At 30.9% G+C, this 21,896-nt stretch overlaps 1 protein-coding gene across 1 annotated transcript in view; it reads right to left on the bottom strand.

Annotated features, from left to right (window-relative positions):
* LOC123661858 (ADAMTS-like protein 2) overlaps nucleotides 1–16,606 on the bottom strand; it is a 92,723-nt gene extending 76,117 nt beyond the window's left edge. The window contains exon 1 of the mRNA XM_045596798.1: nucleotides 16,493–16,606. The gene's annotated coding sequence lies outside the window, so the exon portion shown is untranslated. The remainder of the gene's footprint in view (nucleotides 1–16,492) is intronic.
* Between the last annotated feature and the right edge of the window lie 5,290 nt (nucleotides 16,607–21,896).

Raw genomic sequence — 21,896 nt, 5'->3', positions numbered from 1 at the left:
TCATGGTACCACACTTGGTAGATATATCTCCTTTCCAACAAAAAAAAAGAATTATCCAAATCGGTTCATAAGCGACGAAGTTATCCCCGAACGTACATACAAAAAAATATATATGTACGGTCGAATTGAGTAACTTTCTCCTTTTTTGAAGTTGGTTAAAAAAGGGATGAGTCGTAAGTTTGTAATCTTAACTCTGATAAATATTTATATTTAATCTAAACTGATTTTAATAACTCTCTCGCCATCAGAAAAGCTTTATTTTTATAAATTATATCTTATCCGTCTACACGTTTATTACAATGAATAATTATGTATTACGATTGTCCGATCTATCAAAATAAAAATGACAAAAAAGCAAATAATAAATTAAATTAACAAATTAAACATATACTTCTTAGCGGTTTTATATGATAAAAAAAATTATAAAAAAAAACTATCTGGATAGATGATGATGATAATGTACTACATAGATTTTATAGATAAATATAAAATAGTATCTATACGTATTCTCGTACCGTTGTGTTTAAATGCAACAAATCTTACTTAGCTACTATGTCATAGAAACAGCATTCATACCAGTTTGCATCCCGCGGCTTCTATTTTAAGCGTAGCACCTTTACATACAGATAACTAAAATTACATAAATATATTATACTGTAGGTATTCATATTTTATGACTCTTTAGTGGTTTTTTGTTTTGTATACAAAATAAAATTGAATATAATGCGTATACATATAATAAACGAATTGAGAGATGTGTCGAAAATATTTTACTTTATTTCAATAATCGCTTCAGTCAGTCTGTCAGTTCAGCCTATAGCATTCCATTGGTAGGCCTAGGCGGCCCCAAGTTCGCGCCAGATATCCCGGTTTTCCAAAATCCTCATCCAGCCTACACCGGCAATCTTAGGTGTTGGTCCACCGGGCCGGAGGACGTCCCAAACTGCGTTAGTCAAGACGCGGTCTCCACTCCAGAACACGTCTGTTCCAACGGCCAGCGGTCCTGCGACACAGGTGACCAGCCCACTGTCACTTCAACTTGCTAATTCTGTGAACTATGTCGGTTACTTTCGTTCTCTCACGGATAGTATCATTTCTAAGTATATCATTGAGAGAACTCCCTAACTTAGCCCGTTCCATTGCACGTTGAGCGCCCTTAAACTTGTAGACCAGTCTCTTCGTCTGTGTCCACGTCTCGGTTCCGTATGTTAACACAGGCCGAACGTATTCGCAGACTTTTATCTTTAAGCATTGCGGAATCTTTGAAGTGAAGAATCGCTTCACTTATGGTTTATTTTAATCAAAATTTTATTTTTCAAAGTTTAAAGCTTTCCTCAAATGACAATCAATTCAACTGATATTAACCGGTATTTTCATACGAAAACTACGTTTGAACCATATTTCAAACTCACTTTAAACTTGATCTCGTGAAACAACGATTATGCAAATATACCTATACTTACGCATGCTCAGTAAATATTTGAATCAGAATAATATTGACATTTCTTCTTATATTGATGTAACCTAAAATCAGTACATACACTTGGATTATCTTTTTAAATTGATTAAATATTTATTTATTTTTATATAATGATAGATTTGGTCTTATAATTTTTTTTTACAAATCTTACTTTGCACTTTTCCTATAAATATTTAATTACATATCTTTATAATGAAACAAATTTTCCGTTTTTCTATTACTAATCTATACAAATAAATACAATTGGAGTACACTCATTTGTAATAATAAAATAACCGGTTTTTACTAACTGCATATGGATGTGTACACGGTGCTTTTACCAAATTAACATTTTTAATAATTTTTGTCTGCCTGTCTGTTTTGTTCCGGCTAAACTCTGAAACGGCTGGACCGATTTTGACGGAACTTTCGCTAGCAGATAGCTGATGTAATAAGGAGTAACTAAGGCTACTTTTATTCAAGAAATTAATTTATACTCAGCGAACTAAAAAATAGCTTTTTTTGTTCAATTCCACGCGGACGAAGTCGCGGGCATAGCTAGTTCATTAATAAAATTTAAATAAAATGTTTCTTTGTACATCTAAATATGAATTGACTTTAATTTTGTTTAATTACTTATATTCAATTAAAAATCATCCAGTTTATATTTATCTCACTTTGTCAACAAACAAAAGTGTTATTATGACATTGATAAATAAACCAACTAGACAAGTGTCGTAAGAACAATAATTTAATAGAATTTTTTCTACTCACTGTCACGATAAGCGTAATTGGGTTATCGGAGTTACTTAAAATTATTAAAATAGAAGTACTGTAAGTCATGGGAAGCAGTCTGTTATAATTACAACGAAGACTCGATTAAGCGGACTAATTGAATCGCTAGTTATAGAACCATAGGCGCTGTGATCGCAGCAATTGGCTTGTGTTTCTACTATTAATCGTGGGCTTGGTTACAAATCGTGCTTTTGACAAATATTCGTATGTAGTTCAAACAATGTACCTACAGTCCTACATGCTTATTGTTAGAGTGTTTTTTTTCTGTTGAGTGTTATTGTAGCCTTCAAAACATTCACATTTTAAAAATTAAAAATTAACAATTTAAAAGTAGTCAATATATTCAAAAGTAAGTCATTATATTCCACGATATCTCTTTAAATCCAAACAAGTACTACACACAACACACAACTACTAAGAAACAAATTTTTATACTTAAATACTCTTGAAACAATGGTGCAGTGGTACTTTCTTACTCTCTAATAGTAAAGTAATATAAATATACTTTTAAAATGTATCATTAAAATCATTAAAAGAGGATGTAATTATTAACATTGCGTCAATAAGAAACTCGACCAGTCAAGGCAGAAGTGTATGATTGTATGAAAGTGAACTTGAAATCAGTGTGTTAGTAAAAAAAAAATGTAATTTTAATAAGATCGACATTAAATAACGACAAGTATGGTTCATAATGATAAAACAATTTTTCAATTATAAAGCCAGTTTTACATTTCCATCGGTAAATTAAAATTCTAACGTTTTTTCAATTCCATCAAACTATATTAGATTTTATAAATGAATTTTGAAATAAGAACTAAAGGTTTTTGTGTTTTCGCTTACTTCACGAGAAATTTAAAAATCCTCTTTTGTTAAAAAATCTTATTATTGAAAAAACGAATTTGTAAACATACTTTTAATCGCAGAACCATATTTTTCGCGTGGCTAGTGGCATATCTTCGATATTATTGTTTATTGGTGTGTTTTTCTTCCATCAGAAACCATTACGACATTAACGAATAAAAAAATTAATTGTCGCAATGTATAATTATCGATAATTTTTAAGGTAAAGTCTTTTAAGGTAAGTCTGCGTAAATGATGTTTTACGTCAATTAATTGATTTTTAACCATACACTGCAATTAATCATCACGACACTTAAGGTGCGACTTTTGATGAAAAAATTATTAATTCTTACATAATATTGATTTAAAAAGGTCTTATTTGTATAACATTAATTTAAAACACGTTAAAAGTTCCTAAAGATATAATTATATTAATGTAACATTTCAAAAGGTTTATGTGCAAATTGGTTGCTATTAATCATTCCTACTAATCTGTAATTATCTTTAAGTTATGTTTAATATTTATTTATGGTGCAAAATAAAGAATTTTAAAAAAATCATATCAATCTGATGACTCTTGTTTAATATGCTATTAAAACAACCTAAAAATAGTTTTATAATATGAACGATAAGTTAGTTCGTACAGCATTGCTTGTTACTAGATAATACGAAGGCTCTGAGGTCGGCCGCTTTGTCTTCACGATTTAATTAAAAAAAAACTTTCTAACTTTATATATTACTAATTAATAATACATTCTATTAAAGCGATAGTGTGGTTTAAATTGTGCCGTTTCTATCGTGATACATATTTACGAAATAGTGATTTATTTTGGTAGTGTATACAAAATATAAACTTTAAAATTATAAAAAGAAAAGATTTTTTGTATTTCTTTGTATTTGACTAACTCAAAACGACTTAACCAATTTTTAAATTTTTTTTTTTAGAGGAGAATGGTATGCTATCACCGAATGATACAGACTATCGGAAAGAAGGTGAAAATAGAACATCCAAAATCCTGTTATTTACGGAGGTGAATAGTATTCAATAAAATAGATCAAATTTAAAAAAATATTTAGTCTGGTGCAAATAGTCAGTCATATTAATATTATAATTCGTCCTTCTAATGGATGAGTGCTAATTAATTATTTATAAAACAACGATAAAAAATTGTTTTGTGATGTAACGTAGCCTTCGTATACTAAAAATGATAATAAAATACGTAAAACTAAAGTTAATCTGAAATAACTCGAAATTCTGCGCACATTGTACGAGCAGGAATTTTTTAAATCACTCTTTTTAAAATGTCAAGTTTTTATTCCGCTGAAGCCCTCTAGGTTATAACGAAGTACAATTAATTTTTTTTACCGGTACTTCAGTTTATCTGAAAGGTTTCTTTCTTATTTACTTCTATTTTAATAAAGAAGAAAACTTGTCGAAATTATGTAGCTCGTTCAAAGTTAGAAATCACAATAACTGCGTTTAATATTCTATATAAAATGTATCAAGTCGATATTGCATGCAATACAAATGCAAGCAAAACTCAAGGTAAATCAGATTTATTTTAAAGAAGATCCCAGCTAAATAATACTGTTCTTAAACAGTGCTTTGTTACTGTGGTTAGTAAAAAAGCCAAAATTCCTAGGGAGGGTCAAGGGTAGGATCAGCAAAACACTTACGATGTTCCTAGTGTTACAGGCACCTACAGCCTACGGTAACCGCTTACCATCAGATGGGCTGTAATCTGTTCGCCGATTTAGCCGTATAAACAAACTTGGTGACATTGTTTAATAATACGTACAATAGTAAATAAGTCGATACAAATTATAAGTGGTACAAATTTGAGGATTGTTAAGTAGCAAATTATCGGTTGTTTATTACTTATATTGACATCGTTTTATTATTAAGGAAATTGATTGAAAATTCAGATTATTTAATTTGCTTTAATTATGTGTAGTAGGTACATGCTAGCCTATCACATAACCAAAATTAAAAAGGAAATGATTGATAAATATGACTAGCCCGTTGGCGCAGTTTGTAGTGACCCTGCTTTCTGCTCCGAGGGTTGTGGGTTCGATTCCCACCTCGAGTCTGGGTGTAATATAAATATTTATTTATATATGTATTATTTATAAGTATGTTTATCGAAAAAAAATGTAGCTATATACCAGTTAGTGATGACCGATAACACAAGCATTAAGTTGCTTACTTTAGGAACAGACGACTGTGTGTGTATTGTGTATATATATTTATTAATTTTAAAAAAATAACTCACACAATCTCACAATCATCTTTCTCTGTAATAATATTTTTTACAAGTTTCCGGAATTATATCTGGCCTTTGTATAAATGATGCGCAAATAATAGCAGATATTATAAAAACTACATAAGAAAATTAACCTTGATATAGTAATTCCAAGACCACATGACCTCTTCATTAAATGAAAAAGATCAGCGCTCAAAGTGGTAGAAGAAGAAAGGCGGTTAACGATTTAATTGAAGAAGAAGTAAGTAAAATAATGCATGAACCGGAAAAGAAAAATGCGAACAGCAATACCTCTCTGTTCACCTCCGTCGTCTTCATCTGTGAAAAATAGATTTTCACTCAACATAGGATTTCTACTAGATGTTGCTGTTTACAAAGCGAAGAGCAACGAGCAGCACAAGCTGATGTTAAGTGGTGACTGTTGATAATGTGCATGAAAAGCATTATAAATAAGTTGCTGTTGCGTTGTCGGTCTTGTAAATTGTCTAACAGATAAGTAAAAAACCAGAAAAAGGTAACTATTTTACATAGAAGTAGGAATTAGGAAAAAACTAATAAATTCTATAATCTTCGTTACAATTTGTAATAATAACAATAGTAAGTATTTTGCTTACAATACATATTTACATACACATTTTCATATAAAATATATTAAGAGAAACATCAAATTATTTAACTCGTACGATTTGATTCGGTCCATATCCTTCAAAACGTTTACGTTATCGGTATAAATCATAGAACTGCCAGTAACCTACATCCAACAAGTCCAATAGTAAAATCACACGATCGACGTTAAGCCATCCGCCGATAATGTTATCGTACGGCCCCATAACGCCGGATCCACACATGGTTCACAACTTCACGTCGAGTTAGTTGACCACACTTTTTGATAAACCGTAGTATTATGAATGTGAGTAAACAACTATCGAATATTTTACTACTGAATGAACTATCTGATAACCTAAATAGTTCTATTCAATTCTGTCTTTCTGTCGAGTCAAAATAGGTCGGATGAATTCGCCAATTTCATCTAGGCATTTTAATAAGTACTCCTGATTGCGCTGTTATAGTGTATCTAGTGTCAGAAAATTAGTACTACCATGACAGTAACAGCGCCTAGTAAAAGTTTTTAATATCATTAGTGGTTGCTTTGGTTACTATTTTCTACTGAACTATAAATAAATAATATATGTCAGGTGACTATTTTCAGGAACCATTCATGTTACTAACCTACTACCGAACCGTTAAATTTCGAAAAAACTTTGCGACTTCTATTGAATGGTCGAAATTATATTGAACGGTCATGGACCTGCAATAAATGTCTTAAAAATAGCATGATATTTAAAACAACATCATGAAATGGGTATTCTTTAATTTGCTAAGTACGTCAGTTAATTGAAGGATCACCTTTACAATTAATTGGCGTAAACAAGGTGACGCTTTTAGTTCAAGAGTAACGTAATATTAATTGACGCACAACTGCTAATTACGTGTTACCCCTACTAATATCTTCATAGATGTTAATCGTACCTAGCGACCACGTTTTAATTCTCACATTGAATCTGTTTTTGTACTGGGATTTAACAGTTTGGACTATACTGCCTGTGCTGTTACATTTTTGATACATTTTAATATTCTAGAGATTTCTTAATGGTGTAGTATTAATAATAACGACCTAAATAAGTAATTTAAAAAAATGGTGACAATTTAATCAGATTACTTATTTTATTTACTACTAAACTTTTTTTATTAAAACAGCTTATTTACAGCTTATTCTTCTGTTTTTTTTATTATTTATCGTTCGAATGATAAACGATTAGAATCTCCTCTCAGCACATTGGCTTAAAGCGTTTTATAAATCAAAAGAGAAAAAAAAGTGTATGGCAATAAACCAAATAATTTTTATTGTATAACAAAGTACTGTTAGGCATCTATACAAATAAATAAAATTGGAGTGTTTAAAATAACCACTTTTTACTAAATTCATACGTATATATATACACGGTACATATACCAAAATAACATTTTTTACAATTTTTATCTGTCTGTCTGTCTGCATGTCTGTCTGTCTGTCTGTTTGTTCCGGCCAATCTCTGAAACGGCTAGACCGATTTTGACGGTACTTTCACTGGCAGATAGCTAATAGATAGCTAATGTAATAAGGGGTAACTTAGGCTACTTTTATTTTAGAAATTTATTTATTTAACTTAATTTAATGACTTTTGTTAAATTTCACGCGAACGAAGTCGCTGTTGTGTGTCAGTTTATGAATAAAAAATTATATCTGATAAATTTCCACCCCGACCACGGTTACAGATGTCAATTCTTTTATCAAAGTTACTAATCACTTTTTGACATTATGGTATATTTCGTTAACCACTTCACAAATTTTGAGTGTTAAGGCTAAGCCAAATTGTTGTATTTGGGCTTCTGAAATTCCAAGACAGATTGTCGAGAAGCCTTTACATGCCAAACGTGTCACTGTATGGTGCGCTATGTGGTCAAGAGGAGTGATTGGGCTGTTTTTTTTTTTTTTTTAAGTAAAACCTCTTACGCACGCTTGGCTAACTAAGCTGGTGAATGCATAACGAGAGCGTTACGAAAAGTGTGATTGGGCGAGTCGAACGAAAATTGAGAGGGAGATATAAGTTAGTAAAGAAAGTTGCGTTTCGTAAGTACTTCAGTCGTGTGGTCTAAAGCATGTTTTTTTTTTTCGAAAATTCTACTGGTTATGGTCAATCGATTACTCTATCAAGAGATGTTAACAACTCAATTTTGCCCTATTGTTGATGATAGATAACACTAGCATGAGGTTTCAAAAAGACAGTGCCATAAGTCTGACAGCCACCAAAACAATGAACCTGTTGCAAACCAAATTTACCAATCATATAACTTCACTAAACTCAGCTGTTAAGTAGCCATCATCTTATTTATTAATTGAATCAATTGCAGCGTTAGCAAATACGATTAAAATATGATACTCAGCGTAAGTAAAACCGCCAGAACTGTCTAGTGTAACTGCTGATGGTTATAATAATTGTGAGCAAGCCCACGCTCGTGTATATTAATTTTATCATTCTTTATCATTTTGTAACAAAATGACCTTTCTTACCTAAGAAATTGGTTATATTTTTAGTATGGTTTGTTTGGATTTCGGAATGGTTTAATTAGAGGTTTTTTTAGGTAACATTGGATTTATTTACGATATGTAACGATTTCTTTCGCAAAATTATCGCTACTATTTACCACATTTCTTGCGGGATTTAATTAAAATACTCCACTCTTCGATAGTAGATTTTTTAATTTTACACGCATTCGTTTCAGCCTATCGATGTCAGCTGAACGTAGGTCCCCTAAGTTCACGCCAAATCTCCCGGTTCTCCGCCGTCCTCATCCAGTCTCCGATGGCGATCTTACGTACACAAGACGCGGACTCTACTTCAGGATACGTCTGCTCTAACAGCCGTCGGTCCTGCGACTGAGGTGACCAGCCCACTGTTACTTCAATTTACTTATTTTACAGTTTAAGTCACGCGCATTATATTACGATAAAAAAAAAATTATAAAAATATTCTATTCTAATACACGAATGAGCACGTAACGAGCGTTTGTAGAACGACACAGCTATATCTCGAAATGGTAAGCTTAAAAGGTTGAATGACAATAAAAAAAATATATTTTAGCACGGTCATGTTCCACCGTCAACATTTTCGCATAAAAAATTCGTAATCCATTGTAAATTATTACGCGTGACTTAGTATCACTTATATAATATACCGCAGGCCGTCGACCTCGTATTTAACATATGATTTTATTCGATTAGATGCTGAGTACGAAACTACAAATCTTTGATCTCTGAACAAACAAACCGGGCTCGAAGTTTTTATCGTGATGTGCTAATTGACCCAAAAGTGTTACAATTATGACTCAACGCAAACAGTGACGTCACTACTTAACCCTACAGTGGTCGCTTATTAAAACAAATACGCGAGAGGTCTCATGGATTACAAATGTAATCCATTTTCAAATTATTAAGCATATAAAAACATTATCGCTGTATCTTTAGCAACTAAATATTATCAACAAAAGCTTACTACAACTTAATTTTTTACAAATAATAAATTAAAAAAAAAATAAATTTAAAAAAAAACCTCTAAATGGACACAAACATCATCTATTCACTCAATTGGCACGCACACATTCAGCCTGTAACATCCCATTGTTAGGCGTAGTTCTTTCTCCATGTAGGAGAAGAATTAGAGCTTAATTGCCCACGCTGCTCCACTGCGGGTTGGCTGATATGTTCACTACTATGACTAGCGATCGCTATCAGGTATTTTATGATAACAACTGTGACCGTCGGCTTAACGTGCTCTCCAATCCAAAGAAGCTATTTTAACCTTATCACCAAGTCAGTGCAACGCCGTCGCTGAGGCCGCTACCCAACTTTAGATCTTTCGTCAAACTCTTTACCAGAGATATTTTGCTCCTCAGATTCCAATTCAAATTTTATAGTCTTCTGCTTTCGAAATGCTTAATATCCTCGCCAAGGCTTGATTCAGCTTAAAAACTTCCTTTTTATGATTGACTTTAGTCAGTCATGACAAAAATCTTTTTATTTGTCGATTATTAATTTTCATACTAAAAAATACAGTAATATTGTGTTATAATACTCGTAATTCTATGACAGTAACCACAACACGTCAAAGTTTACTTTGAAGTCATTTGTATCACAAAAAAAATGAATAAAAATAATAACGTATCAAAAATACTAAAGTATAACGTTTGGTCGTGTGGATTACATATGCAATCAACGCATGTTTTTGGAGATCCTGTGGCACAACCAAGTGTAGCTTGGCTCGTGGTATACGAAGTACATTGCTCGAATATTCATTTGAAAGTACCAGGGAGTGCACGAAGCCATTCCACGCGACCACTCCAGGGTTAAACTATCGACATTTATTAAAATGGAGATTAAAATGATAAATTTCATACGTCTTGGGTTTTGTTTTAATATTTATTTATAAGATTCATTACAAAAGTATTTTTTAAGTAAAATTTAAAATGTGAGGATTTTTTGTGTGGAATTTGTTAGATGAAATATATTTTATTTCATATTCACCAACATCGTTGTATTAATTATTTTTATTGTTAAAATGCCTTGGTCTACACGCACTGAGGGAGACTGGATGAAAAAACATCTCGGAATTTCCTGAAAGCTGCCTAACCGAATTGAATTCAGCGGCTGGTCTCTTTCTCGAAATTGGGCTTATCTAGCCGAAAAATTGACTTACGACACAGTAAATTTTTTAAAAACTATTATTGTATTATAAAAAAAACACATTCCTGTAGTAAACCCGCAATTATAGCATACAAACAAATAATCAATCAACACTTCGTTATCGTAGTAAATATAGAGATGTAAAATAACAGTCAACAGAAGTTGTGCGAAAAGATTAATTATGTATTTATAGGATTTATTAAGTAAAAGCAACAATTAAACATTTGCTTTTAGTTTTTAAAGATTGCATTGAGATAGTTTTAGACTTTTATCGCTAATAAAACATTGTTACAGCGTACAAAACTATCAGGAGGATGTAATCGTAACTTAGCGTCTGAAACTGTAATAGGCAATGAAAGATAAATGCACATTAATTATTAACAGGATTAATTGAAGAATAATATATACAAAAGAAGCATTTAACAAGAAAAGGTGTCCTCCTAACTTATAACGGAAACGCAACCATGACCTCTACCTATCTCGTTTGAAAAACATAAAATACTTGTTATATGACTAGCCCGTTGGCGCAGTTTGTAGTGACCCTGCTTTCTGTTCCGAGGGTTGTGGGTTCGATTCCCACCCCGAGTCTGGGTGTAATATAAATATTTATTTATATATTTATATATGTATTATTTATAAGTATGTTTATCGAAAAAAAAAATATGTAGCTATATACCAGTCGGTTGTTACCTATAACACAAGCATTAAGTTGCTTACTTTAGGAACAGACGACCGTGTGTGTATTGTGTAGATATTTATTTATTATTTATTTATTTATTTATTATCTCTATATTTCTTTGAATTGAGATTGATCGTCAATACAGCTTGTACAGTTTCATGATTGTGAATCTTGGACCTTAAAATTGTTTTTTTTTTTCTCATTTCGTCAGTCTTTTTTTTTTTTTGTTATTGATAAATTTATGTCCATGCATAGTAGCAACTGATAGTGACAAAATTAGGCTTATGAACTAACTTTAGTTATTGTTATAAAGTATTGTAAACCTTATAATTTCCTAATAAAAATAAAACATTGTCCCAGAATGACTTATCGAAGTGATTCTTCACAAATAGCTACTTTTTGTCTTGGAAACTAAAAAAATATTTCTAAACAAATACATGCTCTGTCAGTCTTCCACATTTTAACGCCAGCGAAGCCGCAGAGCCACAGATTACGCCCTATAAATTGCAGACCCACTAGAAACAACTGCACGATACGCAAATCTCAATTTATTCTCCCGTTGTATATGCTCTATTCCCGTTATAAGCCTCGCTTAGGTGAGACAAACGCGCATCTGTGGTTGGGAATGGAATTAAAAAATCTATTACTATCATCAAAATCGGTACTAAGATAATATGTAGTTCTTGTATTGTGTCAAAATTCTCTTTATGATTATAAAATAAAGATTTTTAACTTGCATATATGTTTATATATGTACGTTCGTCTGTTCCTATATAAGAAAGATATTTCATATTTCTCTCTGTATTTTAAGTGTTTACTTATGTTTATAAGTATATGACTTTTGTGAGCGTTATTGTTTAACTAAGTATTAATGTTTCTTTTTAATAAAAGTAATTTTACTACACAATTCCATTTTTTTTAACAGTGTACAACAAGTAACATTTTTTTTCTCCACATAATTATTTAGTTTTAATTATACGATTTGTATAATAAACTTAGGTACATACAACTCGAAACACATTAAGCTTTTTTGGTCTAATTAAATAAAAATAAATAGATAGCTTATTAACACATATCTTAGACAAATTGTAATTATCTTCGATAGTTGATAAATAGACTGTTTCGTCCAGACTCAGATTCGATTTTCGATTGAAAAAACCGCAAGACGAAGCAAGTGTCATCACCGCATTGACCTTCATAGTCATTGTTCCTTCCATAACCATAGCCTGATTTGTCCACGCTCTAAACTCCCTCGATAAACAACCCTCCCGTACTAAAAAGTGGTTTTCAAATCGGTCGAGTGGATTAGCGCAATACCGAAAACTTTCGCTTTATTGTATTACTATAGAAGAATAAGTTCGTCTGCTTTGATATTCTTATAACTCATGGAACCCTAGTTTTAATAACCCAACTGGTATTGTGGAGTTAAAATATTATTAGCAAAATATATTTTCTAAAGTGTATATTATTTTTTGTTTAAAATATTATCATAGAATACGATGCTTTTTTTGGATTTTTTTAATGTTAATAATACTATGTATATAAAAGGTTTACGTTAGCGTAACAAAAGCAGACACTGTTGAAAACTTGTTTGCACTAATTGGGCACGAACCAACATGGATAGGAATTATGGGAATTTGCGTTAACTATTTTTTTTTTTTATGTCGAGAAGCCGTTGGAAAGTTATGTTCGGTAATAAAATTGATACTTTAATATGATATTTGATATTTATTGATATTCGCGCGTTTATGATTTAATATGAGGCTTTTAATTTTTATGTATACAATGTTCCAGACCTACGAGTATATTAAAATTTCGTTTGTTTGCTTATGAATATATTTAAAATACAACATAAATATTCCTACCTTTACTTATACAGCACTTACGCTATGATCACGGTGAATAATAATTGTGTTTGCTCGCAAACGAAAAAAAACCGACTTCAATTACATTGACGAGTAATACAACGTAGATCGACGAAAAAATACTCAAGTAACTACGCGTTATCAAAGATTACTCAAAAAGTCGTTATCAAATCTCAATGAAATTTATATGTGACCACATGACAAACATCAGCTTTCGATTAAATTAAAAATTATTAAAATCGGTACACCCAGTAAAAAGTTATTGCGGATTGTCAAGAAGTTTCCTCGATTTCTCTGAGATCCCATTATGAGATCCTGGTTTCGTTATCATGATACTAAACTAAGGAGATCTTCTTTCCAACAAAAAAAGAATTATCAAAATTGGTATACCCAGTAAAAAGTTATTGCGGATTTTCAAGAATTTCCATCAATTTCTCTGGGATCCCATCATCAGATCCTGTTTTCCTTATCGTGATACCAAACTAGGGATATTTCCTTTCCAACAAAAAAAGAATTATCAAAATCGGTACATCCAGTAGAAAGTTATGCGGTATAATACAACGTAGGTCGACGAAAAAAGCGTCAAGTAAAAACGCATATAGCTCGAAAAGTAGTAGTTAGATCTCAAATAATTTTAAATGGGACCAATTAGCACACACCACCTTTCAATTTAAAGAAAATTTTTCGAAATCGCTCCACCCAGTCAAAAGTTCTGATGTAACATACATTTAAAAAAAAATACAGTCGAATTGAGAACCTCCTCCTTTTTTGGAAGTCGGTTAAAAACGTCCGCAACGACGCCGAAATATCGGAAATCTCAAATTAAAATCACGGTACGTCCCGCGAAAGTGAAATGAATTGTAAGGGCTTAAAAACTTTTCTCGATACAAAATAACACAACTCATTAGCATACAAATGGTCTAAGCAAATGATTGTCATCGTAATTATTGAATCCGTAACTGCATGCCCGCACCACTAACCATTGCGCAAACATGTCTTCAAATTCGAATTTCCTTAATATTAGACAAATGTTTATAATGTAACGATACAATTTCTTTATATACTTCAATTTGAAAATATAAACATGGCCCAATTCAACAAACATTTAAATTTAATATGGACAAAATCATAATCATATCAATAATTCTTATATTTGTGTTTGCGGTTCGTAAATTAATTTATTAAGAAATTAGATTTATTTCAAATGAGTAAAATAAAATAAATTGAACAAGTGAAAGAATTTTTACAATCAAACTAGTTGAACGCAGGATCTAACATTCAAATTTTCATTAATATTGTTGACACCAAATTGACCAAAATAAATTTTAAATTATTTTGAATACAAATATATGGATACAATACACACTGCAAATTTGTTCATCTAAATATAGCAGTTTTAAAGAAATAGTTTATTTCTACATTATTACACATATCACAGTAATGTAATTTTTAAAAAATTATTGACTTCTTGCAGTAATTACAGTTACGAGACTTAATAGTAATAGGTAATATTCGTATAGACGATTGCAGGTACAAATCCTTGCTATGAAGGTAAATTTAATAATAAAACTTATGTATTAAGGAAGAAATTTTTGGCATTATCAATTTACAGTAGAGCTTCGTGACGAATTACGCTCTTTTACTTCTCCTTGATTAAAGTCAAAATGTGACATATTACATGTTGTTAAAATTTTATGAAGTGATTGGATTCATAATTATCATAAGGGATTACATGGTATATTACTGGGCTAAATTTTGGTCATGCCTATGCCACGCCATAGACTTATTACTACTGCTATACTTTTGTATGATTTCTTTCACATTAGATCAAGCTGCTTCCGTGCACATAACGTCGCCAGAAATTTTTTATCTATTATTTATCAGCTACATCTCAGCCTTGACCTATCAGAGTATAAAATAACGATTCATAATGTGTTTGCTCGCAAAAGAAAAAAAAAACCGACTTCAATTACATTGACAAGTAAATACAGCATAAGTAGACGAAAAAAAAAAAATAACAAACGCACTAGTAGTCACTACGATTTTCGAGAGTTTCCCTCCTGTCCTAGTTTCCTTGTCATGACACTACACTTGGGATATCTCCTTTCCAATAAAAAAAAAATTATCAAAATCGGTTCATAAACGACGAAGTTATCACCGAACATAAATTTAAAAAAATACGGGCCGAATTGAGTAGCCTCCTCCTTTTTTGAAGTTAGTTAAAAAGTGCTTATAAGTAATATGAATAAAGTAATATTTAATTTGATTTTGTAATATACATATATCATAAGTACTTGAGAATAACTGTCATTCAATTATGCACAATTGTATCATACAGTTTCAAATTTAATCTTAGTTAAATATACCATTCGTAAAACATTTTCACATAAAACAAATTCAAAAAAAAAAAACCATGGAAACTTTACCTAATTATCGTTTATACCACCAGCACTAGATAGCCCGCATGTCATAGAAATCTTGTGATATATTCTAACAAACTTAGCCTACAACTATTCAATAAGCAGGCGTTCTGAATCACTTTTAAAATTGGTGTTTAAAACTTGAGATTAACGAAACTAACATAACAAACTTCTGAACTTATATAAAGTCTACACAAATATTTTGGCATTAAAATCTTCATAAATAAATAAACTAAAGCTATTTGATTTATCACTAAGTAATATAAGAAGAGTTGCTTGCTTTACTATAATGAATTAAATTTATCAGTTTAACTTGTGAAACTTGTTCATTGAAGATATTGTTCAAAATTGCACCAGAGCGAGACCAGAACCTACACCCCTTGGGTGTGATGCCCGGATGTTCTGCCCATTGTAAAATGTGTTGAAGTGATGACAATAAAAAATGACATAATATATCGTAACAATATATTAAAATAAATAGGAAGCACTTAACCTTAATTCGTTGATCTATAATTTAAAAAATAAAGCAATAAAATCAAGGTGCGTAAAATATTCGCGAAGAATGTTTAAATATGCAACTTCCTACTTTAATAGAGTTATGCTACAAAAATCCATAGCTGATTTATCATTTGATTGATTTTTTAATAACACAAAACACTTCAAAATATGCGAGAATTATTTAAAGCAATAAAAATATTACTACCGTAGTTCTAATTACTGCTATATATAAAGTTTCGGCGCTATATTCAAATGATTGTGCGCCGTGTTAAGGTTAACTCATTGAACTACGTATCCGGCTAATTAAATTAATGTCATTACAATAATCGATACGTATCAAACTACAATCGTTAAATTATATCATGTTCCATGTTCTTTATCAGATACTAACCTCGATATCACGAATCACTGAAAATCATTCACTCATTCACTATCAACGGAATTCAATTAATTTGAATGTATACTGTTTAATAGTTTATTACACAAACTTTTTTGTTAGTCTAGTCAGAGTGCGAAAGCCGCGTGATAAAGGCCTCGTGGAAGCGAGCGGTCCGTCTCAAACGCGTCCGCTCGCAAACGCGTGGTATTGTCGACTATGGAGTACGGACGGTGGTATGGATTTCGTAGCGTACATCTTACTTACTAGTATCTATTTACTTTTCTATATTGTACATATGGTCTCATTCCATGTCTTCATTTTACTGAAAACTGTGATAATTCATTTATATCGGACAACTCATAATAACAAAAGAAGTTCATATAATAACAAAATTACTAATTTTAATAAAAGTAAAAAATTCCATACACGCAAATAAATATGAGCAAAAATCCGGTCAAGTTCTAATTAAAAGTATTAAAATTTTGGTTCAACTTTTAAAAAATTGACGACTTAAAAAAAACTTCATTAACTATTATGATTTTAAAGATACCTAATAATAAGGTTCAACTTCCTTTTTTATGGATCCCTTTTAATTGTATTTACTCGCAAACGAAAAAAACCGACTTCAATTACATCGAAAAGTAAAATAACGTAGATAAACTAAAAAAGTAGTCAAATAAATAGGCGTTATCAACGCGGCAAATATCAGCTTTCGATTAAAATAAGAATCATCAAAATCGGTACACTTAGTGAAAAATTATGCGTTATAATATAACATTAGTGGACGAAAAAAAAGTCAAGAAAATACGTATTATTAGATATATCTCAAAAATTACTTGTTAAATCACAATTAAATTTAAATAGGACCACGTGACAAAAGCCACCCTTAAGTTAAAACAGAAATCATCGAAATCGGTCCACCCAGTCAAAGGTTTTGAGATAATTTAGATTAAAAAAAAATGTGTGTACTTATGTACGCATGTAAGAAGTTATACTTCATTGGCTAGCTAACTTCACGTCGCTAACTTTTTCTTCGTTGCTAGCTAACTTCAGGGTGTCGGTTTCTTTCGTGACGGTGTGCGCGCGCATCGTAAAAATTTACTCTCATAATTTTTTCCTAACGCGCCAAAAGATACTTAAAAAAAAAAACACTTGAATTGGGAACCTCCTCCTTTATTGTGGTCTGTTAAAAAGTAAAAGTTTTCGTTTCGTTCGTTCACGGATTAGGTGTTCTTATTACTGTGGCTTATTTGCCATTATCTGGAGCCGCATATTATATATTATGCGAGGATTATGTTCTAATGTTCATTGCGCTTGGTTTCGTTCCAAGTTCTTATCTTAACTTTGATATATCACTTAAGCTTTACTTTTTATCAACACTTGCTTACCGACTACAGACTAATAATTTGAATTTTTATTACCTACATTTTTTTTCTTTTTGATGAAATTTTATAATATTTAATTTCAAACGTACATACTATGTTCTTCGTCTTAATTGACATAGAGTTACCTTTGTTATTCAATTACAAAAGTGAGTAAAATTTATTAATATTTGGCTAATATATTAGTTAAAAAAATAAAATGCTATCATAAGTATTTAATATACTTAAAGAAAAATGTTAAAATTGTTTAGCCGATATTGACATTGCCTATGTAAGGAGATTGTTCCGCGAAACTCATTGTATTTTTTCTTTTGTACATCAAGACTAGATATTAGATGTCAGCGTGGTTCTACTCACAAAAAATGTTAAATTTACAAAAATTTAAGTTAAAGTTTTAGGTTACCGTATAATAAGTAACAATGTTTTTTTTTGTCATTGATTACTATTATGTTCCCATGATAAATGGCAAAGTAATAAATGTACTATTATCGTATTACCTATATCTAATCTATATAAATAAATAAAATTGGAGTGACTGTTTGTAATATTAAAATAACTGCTTTTTCCTAAATGCACATGAATGTATACACGGTACATATACCAAAATAACATTTTTTGTAATTTTTGTCTGTCTGTTTGTTCTGGCTAATCTCTAAAACGGCTGGACCGATTTTGACGGGATTTCACTGGCAGGTAGCTGATATAATAAGGGGTAACTAAGGCTTTTAGTTTAGAAATTTGTTTATTTTATAATTCTGCGAACTGAACACTTAACTTTTTAGTTAAATTCCACGCGAACGAAGTCGCAGACACAGCTAGTTTATAAATATATGTTAACTGTAATGCACATGTTTCTAATATCTGTACGCTGAAGAAATATGTAAATGTTTGGTTAAAATAAAGAATTTATTTATTATTTATTAATGTGATCTTTTATGACCTATAAATTGTTTAAAAATAAGGTTTTTCCGAATTAAGTTCTTACATTTTACGTTAACACTTTTTCTTTCTTACACCAACACACATGGCGAAAAGCGTGAATCACGATTTGATGTCAAATTGAAGTTAATAATTTCCCTTTCATCTGTCAATGTATCATATTGAAAAGGTATTAGACATGGGTACTCTCAAAACGCTAAGAAAGCCTGTCCAATTGATTTTGATATCATAATTCAATGCGTTTGCAACTTTATCAAGGTATTGTTATCCATAGCATAAATACGTTTATTAAACATAGCGAACTTTTTTTTTCCTTCTTTGAATATTTTTTTTTATTCAGCCTGTAATATCCCTCAATCTGTATGTATTTATTTGAGTTGTCTTCAAATGTACTTTCAAGTTTGTCGTTATTGCAGAGTTTTGCAGAGGTCACAGCCATGGATTGTACCTGTTGCGCTGGCGGTTGCGGGTTCGATCCCCAAACATGACAAACATTTGTATTGGCCATACAGGTGTTTGTCGTGGTCTGGGTGTTTGTGCAGTCCTAGTGGGTCTCCCCACCGTGCCTCGGAGAGCACGTTAAGTCGTCGGTCCCGGTTATTATCATGTACACCTGATAGCGATCGTTACTCATAGTAGAGAATATATCCGCCAACCCGCATTGGAGCAGCGTGGTGGATTAAGCTCTGATCCTTCTCCTACACGGGAAAGAGGCCTATGCCCAGTAGTGGGATATTACAGGCTGAAGCGATTACACGGCATTATTTGAATATTTTACATTAATTCATTTTATAATAACCGTGAAGTTATCAAAACTACCACAGCTAGCCTGTTGGCGCTGCTTTCCACTTCGCGGTTTGTGGGTTCGATTCCCGCCTGAGTCTAGGTGTATTATTTGTTTTCATATATTTATATATGTGTTATGTTGATGTATATTTATAAAAAATATTTAGTTATATTAGCCGGCTGTTACCTATAACACAAGCATTAAGTTGCTTAGCTTAGCAACAGACGACTGTGTATGAATGTTAGTTATAAGATATTTATTTATATTTACATGTATATGTATAGAAAAAAAAAACAAGTATCTATATCAGTTGGCGACCGTGTGTGTATATTATAATATAAAATAAGATTCGGAGTGCAGATTGTGCTAAGAGGAACCGACAAGATACTTAAAAAATACACCTATTTTCTGTTCTATGATTGTGATTATATATGTATACTAGCTGACCCGGCAAACGTTGTCTTGCCGCTAAACGCTATTAAGAAATAGGGGTTGGTGGTAGAAGGGTGAAAATTTAGGCTTGTATGTATTTTTTAATGTTGTATCATAAAAAAATAGAAATTAAAAATTTTGTCTAAAAAATAAAATTTAGGGGTGGACTACCCCTAACATTTAGGGGGATGAAAAATAGATGTTGGCCGATTCTCATAGATACCGGATAAGCACAAAAAATTTCATCAAAATCGGTCAAGCCGTTTCGGAGGAGTATGGCAACGAAAACTGTGACACGAGAATTTTATATATTAGATATGCTTAAGTCAGTTGTTACCTAAAACGCAATCATTTGTTACACAAGGAATAGTCGACCATACGTGGGTGTTAAATATCTACAATGTAATGTTTTTATTTATTTATTTATTTATGCATTAAAAATTTAAAACTTACATTACAGTGAACCCAATGCGTTAGTTGATCACAAATTCTACCTCTCGATTTTTGTATACAAATAACATAAAATGTAACATAAAATGTAATAATATTTAAACAATTCAATAAATTAAATTAAAAAAATAATTTTAAGTCTAACTAATTAAATAATCACACAAAAAAATCATAAAATTCATAAAAACAAACATTCAATAATAAGAACACAAATTAGTTCATATTAATGAAATTAAAATTATTAGTACTCAATATATTATAATATACATAATTTATTCATATATGTATAAAAAATCAATCGTCTAATTATACCTAAACTTAAATTATGCATCTAAGTATGTACGTATAATATATAAAAATAAATGAAAATAATGTGTTTGTGCGTAAAAACCACTTAGATACCTAAAAATAGAAATTAAATACTCCTTACTTCAACTAAAACACTATTTTTTAATTGTGATTATCTGTCTGTCGATCTCTATTTTTTTCTGGATGAATAGCGATACCTTTAGACCAAATTTGGAATTCAACTGTACAAACAGGGATAGATAGAAAACTAATATTGTAAATGTGTTGTGGAGTAGCTTGACTGTTTTTTTTTTCAAAACTATTAAAAAATTGCAAGTAAAATTAGGGTCCTTATGAGTTTAATAAATATATATTGAAACACAGAATCTAATATAGCTATTGTAAAAGATATAATTAAGAAAAAATCACTCTATTAAAATTATAGATCAAAAGCCTGTTCTCTTTTATTGTACCTACCCCGAGTTTTATTAGTTTTTCTATTCAAACAAAGCATCGCTACATATTTCACGACTATCCACTATTTCTTTGCTTACTATTATAACGCGTTGTAAATTTACTCTACTATATAATGAGGAATTTATCTACAAATGGAGTCGTATACATTGAATTTGTTTATACAATCGAGTTCATTTTATCCTTTATAAATGAATCACAATTTTAAAATTTAATGATGTGTCAAATTTGTTACTTCATTTATACGGGTTTGAGTTTTTTTTTTTTAATCTCCTTTATATAAAAATGTGCTACAGCAACAAATAATCAGGGACAAGCAATAGTTTCGTATTGCGTTGGTTTCTAATCTACGAAATAATAATAAAATAATGTTATCATTTTTTATCGCTTTATACGAGTATGTAAATGAAATGTCAACCGAATTTGATTAAGTCATTTGAGTATCTCCTAATAGTTGATTGTCACTTGACACGTTGTGACGAACTCGCCAAAGATGTTCCATATCGAATAGAGTTGATGTAATATGTTGCTTAATATATTATTGTGCTAATATCAATGATGTACGTTAATAATAATATAAAAATTCGATACAATTTCTGTCGCTGTCTGGCGCTAAATTGATTAAGGTTAGTAAAATAACACAAAAAAAAAAAACACTTAAAAT

Source organism: Melitaea cinxia, chromosome 17, assembly GCF_905220565.1.
Source record: "Melitaea cinxia chromosome 17, ilMelCinx1.1, whole genome shotgun sequence".
NCBI classification, from domain to species: domain Eukaryota; kingdom Metazoa; phylum Arthropoda; class Insecta; order Lepidoptera; family Nymphalidae; genus Melitaea; species Melitaea cinxia.
This window is presented reverse-complemented; position numbering and strand designations above follow the sequence as displayed.